The sequence below is a fragment of the Piliocolobus tephrosceles genome, chromosome 1 (genome assembly GCF_002776525.5).
Source record: "Piliocolobus tephrosceles isolate RC106 chromosome 1, ASM277652v3, whole genome shotgun sequence".
Classification (NCBI taxonomy): domain Eukaryota; kingdom Metazoa; phylum Chordata; class Mammalia; order Primates; family Cercopithecidae; genus Piliocolobus; species Piliocolobus tephrosceles.
In genome coordinates, this window is record NC_045434.1 from 74,149,094 (window position 1) to 74,155,841 (window position 6,748).

Genomic DNA, 6,748 nt, shown 5'->3' on the forward strand with positions numbered 1-6,748 from the left:
GGAAGGAAGGAAGGAAGGAAGGAAGGAAGGAAGGAAGGAAGGAAGGAGAGAGACCCTCACTTACAATAGCATCCTTTTCTGATGTAAAAATTAAATAGTTTCTGGTACTGGCTCAGCAGTTCAATCATGTTGAGACATGTATCTGTCCAATTCCCTTGACTTTTTTTCTCATTGTTCCGAGACAGCTTCTTTAGACCCAGCCACATGTCAACATCTAAGGCAGGATAAAGGGAACTAGGAAAAGCAATGCATGTCAGCCACATCTGTCTATTTTTATAGAGAAAACAAAGTATTTCCCAAAAATTTTTCCCCAGCAGAGTTCTGACTGCATCACAAGGCCGCCTCTGTCTACAAGGAAGGCTGGGAAACCCAGCATCAGGGTTGTCAGGATTGGTTGTGATCCATCACCTGGAGCTCTGTTATTCTGGGCAAAACTGGATCCTGTTATCAAGGACAAAGGATGGAAGCATCCTGGGAAGGCAAATAAAAGTGTCTATCCAACACAGTAACTTGGAAAGAGTAAGGAGTTTATTTTAGACAGGACTGAGTTCCAAGTCCCAACTCTATTATTGATAAGAAATAATTGTAGAGAAATGGAAAAACTTGGGGCCAGTCATCTGGAAACCTGAGTCCTTTGTCTCTCTTGTGTCTCCAAGAATGAACCCAGTTGACTAGAAGACTCTGAGAGTTTCTTCCAGCCCAGCAGTGACTCATTCCAGGCTCTGATGTGTCGTGACTAGGGTTTGGAAGGGGCATGGTTTCTGCCCTTACGACCAATGAGCAGTAGGTGCTGCTAGGTCTCTTCCCTTCCCCAAGTCATCTTATCACCTTGGAAGGTGTTGTAAGAGGCATAGGGGAGAGGCACTTTTGAGCACTTGAGGTCAAAGAGACTTGGGTTCGAGTTTTTGTTCTGCCATTTACGAGTCTGACCTTGGGAAAATTACTCAAATTACCTCTCTGTGCCTCAGTTTCTGTGTGGGAATATAATTTATATGTATATTGCAGGGTATCATGAAGAATAAAGAAAATGTTTGGATGGCGCCTAGTGCAATTTTTGGCACAAGAAAAACAACATTCAATAAATAACAACTACTTTCATTATGACTGTTGTTATGTGTGGTTGTTGTCACGACTCTAGTGTTCCTAGACCTAAGCACAATGATGACACAGGAATTTGTCTCCAGCTCTCTCCTCCCAAGCATTACAACCTCCTACTTACGTTCATGTGGATCTATTTCACTATGACTACCTTGCTTCCATCTATCTTTTCCTGGCACCCACATGCAGTCCAGAACTATTTATTACTGTCTTCTCTTGATATTGTCCTGGTCCCCCCAAGAACAATGAAATATCTCTTGCATATTTCTTATCCACATAGGTTTGCTTCCTGTACTTCACACTTTTCTATGTTCATAAACCACTGCTACTGGGGTAATGATGAGCTGCTATCATCTATATGTATTTACAAAAGGCCATCTGGGGACATGATCTTCATTCATTTCACTAAAATGAAGTTTTGCCTTCATTTCTAATAGAAACCAGTGTTTGAGCAAAAATAAAGTCAGGGCCGGCGTGGTGACTCACACCTGTAATCCCAGCACTTTGGGAGGCTGAGGCGGGTGGATCACTTGAGGTCAGGAATTCAAGACCAGCATGGCCAACATAGTGAAAACCCATCGCTACTAAAAATACAAAAACTAGCCGTGCATGGTGGTGCGAATCTGAAATCCCAGCTACTTGGGAGGCTGAGGAAAAGAATTGTTTGAACCCAGGAGGCGGAGGTTGCAGTGAGCCAAGACTGTGCCACTACACTCCAGCCTGGGGAACGAGAGCCCGTCTCAAAAAAAAAAAGTCAAAACCTCGAAAGTCAATCAGACTAATTTCTAAAACCAATAATCATAAGAACACCATAAAGTCAGTGCATTCACTCCCCACATACACAGCAGGCGTGATAAAAATGCATTGCAAGGAACAACTCTCACCAGTTTATCCAACTTTGCAAGTTAGTCCAGCCACCCTCACTTCTAGCCAGTCAGCCTTAGCCCAGGAGGCAATGAAATCAGAAAACCCTGAGGAAGTGAGCACAGAAGTGTGAGAAGAGAGCTTCGTAAAGACTCTCTTGCCAGCTAAGATGAGAGGCTGACATTTTTCAAAGACAGAGGGGAAAAGGTGGGAAGTCAGCCTACCAGGAAGATATCAGCAGAGTTGAACCTATGATTTCAACTTAGATATGCAACTTAGTTGCCAGGAGAGCTGTGTCTGAGATATCTTGGGAAGAAATAACATCCTGGATTGATGGGCTAGACATGGGGGAGTTTGTGGATTTAAAAGCAGTCCATTCAGCCTGTCTGCCCCAGACTTAAGTAAAAGTCTGACTTTATGCCACTCAGACAGGAGTTAAAAGAGGCCCACGCTAGAAAAACAGTTTCAATTTGGAAGATAAAAGTTGCCTGAATTCTTACTCAGCACTTCAGCCCCTTGTCTGATCCTAACTTTGTACCCAGATTTAATTCTTTTTATACCTTGAGTTATTTGTAAATTGCTTTGAAGACAAAATCAAGACTTGCTCATTTATTGAATTCCCCACTGTGGCTAATGCAGAACTTTGAACACAGTGCCATTCCCATTAAATGTTTCTTAAGTCGATCTGTAAAATAAACCATGTTTAGGGATTTAAGAAACTAGGGGTCATGATTTTATTAGGTGTGATGGGATTGTTCCAATTACATAGATGGGAAGCCATCTAGGGTTGTGGGGCAAGGCATGACGTTTTGAGTCAGGCTGGCCTGGGTTTAAGTTCCTGTGCAGCCATTCTTTGCCATGTGACCCTGGCAAGTTGCTTTTTCCATGTGTGTTCATCTCTGGGCTCATCCCTGAGCTGCCTTTTTCCAAGTCTCAGTTTCCTCATCTGCAAAATAGGGATTCTCATAGTACCTACTGCATAGAACAATAACAGCATCTACTTCAAAGAATCTACTTCTTCATGAGGGTAATCCCTCATAATCCTTGCAGGGATTAAGTGGGAATCATGGTTGTACAGCTCTTAGCACAGTTGCTAGCATATATCTGTACCTCATTAAAGAGGAGTTATTAATAATAATAACAATAACATTACCATTTTCAGTTACTACTTCAGCTTTGGATTTATTTTGAATGACAATTTTCACTCCCATATTGACAAATTAATAACCAATTCCAAATATATGTGCCCAAGCTTTCCTCGAACACTGGTATCATTGGTACTATCATGTTAAGGTGGAATTGTGTTTTGACCGTTTGATCAAGGTCCTTCTGATTTTTTAATTAAAAATATTAAGACAATCCATTGAACGCATGAATTATATGCAGTGTTATGGAATTGCTTGTGGAATAATAATAGCTAATGTTTATTGATCATCTACCATATGCTTTGCCTTGTGCTGAGGACTTGATATCCAATACTCAGATCAGCCAGGATTTTAGCTCTGATTTACAGATGAAGGAAAGAAAGCTCAAACAGATTAAGTACTTTGCTCTGGTCAGAAAGTAGCAGAGGCCTGATTTTCGCTGGGCTCCAAACTAAAAGTGTGTGCCCTTGCCAGGACTCCTGACATCTAGAGTATTCGCCTTCGGGATCTGTACCTGGTGCCTTGCCCAGAAGTTTCACAGCGGTGATGCACTCCCCAACCCCATTTCAGCAGCTGGGGTGACACTCTACGGCCTGTCTTCCAGGATTCCACTGTTGCATTTTAACCCTGTGCAGTTACACCAATGTATATTATTCATTTAGAAAGTTGGAAACTACATCTGATGTTTCCAACATTCACAATAAACAGCAAGAACATTTGAGAGTAGATTTTCCTTGCCAGCAAACATGCACATTTATCATATTTTCACCACTTCTCTGTATACACACCTCCTTATTCCTCCAGCACTTTCTTGCACTGTTCCTTCTGTCATTGAACACACATGTTATGTTGTGTGCTTACAGTGCAATAGAACAAGTCCTCTTGCAAACATTCCCTATGATTCTAATTGTCCTTAACTCTTCTCTTGCTGAGTTTGAAAGACCAAAATGTGAGAAAACAATACCTTTGGTATATAGGTTTGAGAGAATATGTACAGTGAAATGTTCACAATTGCCTTCAGTTCTCCCACAAATAAGCATTCAAGGGGCTCCTGTTATGTGCCAAGTGCTGTGCTAGGCTAAGAGTGCTATTAGCAAGAATGGAATGCCTTCTCTCAAGGAGCTTTCAGTCATATGTGGGAGACTAGAATGCAGAACAAGTTTCATTCTAATATGGTATGTGCTGGGTAGAAGTATATGCTGTGTTTGCCAATGAGAAAAGGCCATGTGAAAGGCATCCCTGGGTGAGTGGAGGCAAAGCAAGTCATAAATGATTGGGGTAAGCAGATGATGTGTCAGCCAAGTACAAGAAGTTTGGTGTTACAGGACCAGTGGATCTCAAACTGTGGTCCCTGGAGCTATAGCTCAACATCTACTATGTTCCAGGAAGTATCTGAGCCCTGGAGACACAGAAGGGAACAAAATAGAATTGATAGAAATGGACTGCCTGAAGCTTACTCTCTGCTGCTGATATGTTATGTAATCTTAGGTAAGTTACTTCACTCTTTGGACTGAATTTCTTGATCTTCGAGAGAGAGATTGAAGACAATCACTAATATTCTTTTGTTGACTTTAACGCCTTAAGATTCTATATAATAAAGGTTTCCAAAAAGGTTATTTTTTTTTTCATGGAATGTTACTGAGTACGCTGTGAGCCATACACCATCCTGGGCTCTGGAGTTCACTGAGGACGAAAGTGCACAGTCACTGCTCCTGTGGAATTCACCAGCTGTGTAGAAAACAATTTTAAATAAAATGTATAGATATGTATTACTAATTGTATTAGTCTATTTTCATATTGCTATAAAGAACTACCTGAGATAGGGTAATTTATTAAGAAAAAGGGGTTTGATTGACTCACAGTTCTCCAGGCTGCACAGGAAGCATGGCTGGGGAGGCCTCAGGAAACGTACAATCGTGGTGGAAGGTGAAGGGGAAACAGGCACGTCTTATGTGGCCAGAGAAGGAGGAAGAGAGAGAGAAGGGAGGTGTCACACACTTTTAAACAACCAGATCTTGTGAGAACTCACTCACTAGCACTGAAAAAGCCCCCATGATCCAATCACCTTCCACCAGGCCCTTCCTCCAACATTGTGGAATACAGTTAGACATGAGATTTGGGCGAGGACACAAATCCAAACCATATCATTCTGCCACTGGCCTCTCCCAAATCTCAAGTCCTTCTCACATTCTCACATTGCAAAGTACAATCGTCCCTTCTCAACAGTCCGCTAGTGTTAACTCATTTCAGCATTAACTCTTAAGTCCACAGTCCAAAGTCTTATCAAAGACAAGGCCAGTCCCTTCTGCCTATGAGGCTGTAAAGTAAAAAATAAGGCAAACAAGTTAGTGGCCGGGTGCAGTGGCTCACACCTGTAATCCCAAGACTTTGAGAGGCGGAGGCAGGTAAATCACAAGGTCAGGAGTTCAAGATCAGCCTGGCCAAGATGATGAAACTTCTCTCTACTAAAAATACAAACAATTGACCAATGGTGGTGGTGGGCACCTGTAATCCCAGCTACTCAGGAGGCTTAGGCAGAGAATTGCTTGAACCTGGGAGGCAGAGGTTGCAGTGAGCTGAGATCATGCCACTGCACTCCAGCCTGGGCAACAGAGTGAAACTCCATCTCAAAAAAAAAAAAAAAAAAAAAAAAAAAAAAAAAAACCCACAAGTTAGTTATTTCCAAAATACAATGGGAGTGCAGGCATTGGGTAAATACACCCATTCCAAAAGGGAGAAATCAGTCAAAACAAAGGGGCCATAGGTCCCAAGCAAGTTCAAAAATCAGCAGGGCAGCCATTAAATCTTAAAGCTCCAAAATAATCTATCTTAACTCCATGTCTCTCATCTAGAATACACTGAGGCAGAGGGTAAGCTCTTAAGGCCTTGGGCATCTCCATCCCTGTGGCTCTGCAGGGTATAACCCACTCAGCTGCTTTCATGGGCTGGTACTGAGTGCCTGCGGCTTTTCCAGGTGTGTGATGCAAGCTGTCAGTGGATCTACCATTCCAGGGTCTGGAGGACAGTTGCCCTCTTCTCTCAGATCTAGTAGGCAGTGACCCAGTGGAAATTCTATGTGGGGGCTCCAACCCCACATTTCCCCTCTACACTGTCCTAGTAGAGGTTCTTAATGAGGGCTCTTTCCCTACAGCAGACTTCTTCCTGGACATCCAGACATTTCCATACATCCTCTGAAATCTAGGCAGAAGCTACCAAACTTCACCTCTTGTCCTCTGCACACCTGCAGGCTTAACACCATGTGGAAGCCACCAAAGCTTATGGTTTACACCCTCTGAAGCAATGGCCTGAGACATATCTGGGGCTCATTAGCCACAGCTGGAGCTGGAGAAACTGGGACACAGGGAGCAGTGTTCTGAGGTTGTGCAGGGCAGCAGGGCCCTGGGCCTGGACCACAGTAACCATTCTTCCCTCCTAGGCCTCCAGGCTTGTGATGGGAGGTGCTGCCGCAAAAGTCTCTGCAACACCTTGAGGCCTTTTCCCCATTGTCTTGGCTGTTAACACATAGCTCCTGCTCAAATTCTGCAGCCAGCTTGAATTCCCCCTGCTGGAAATGGTTTTCTCTTTACTGCCACATGACCAGGCTGCAAGTTCTCCAAACTTTTATGCTCCGCTTCCCTTTT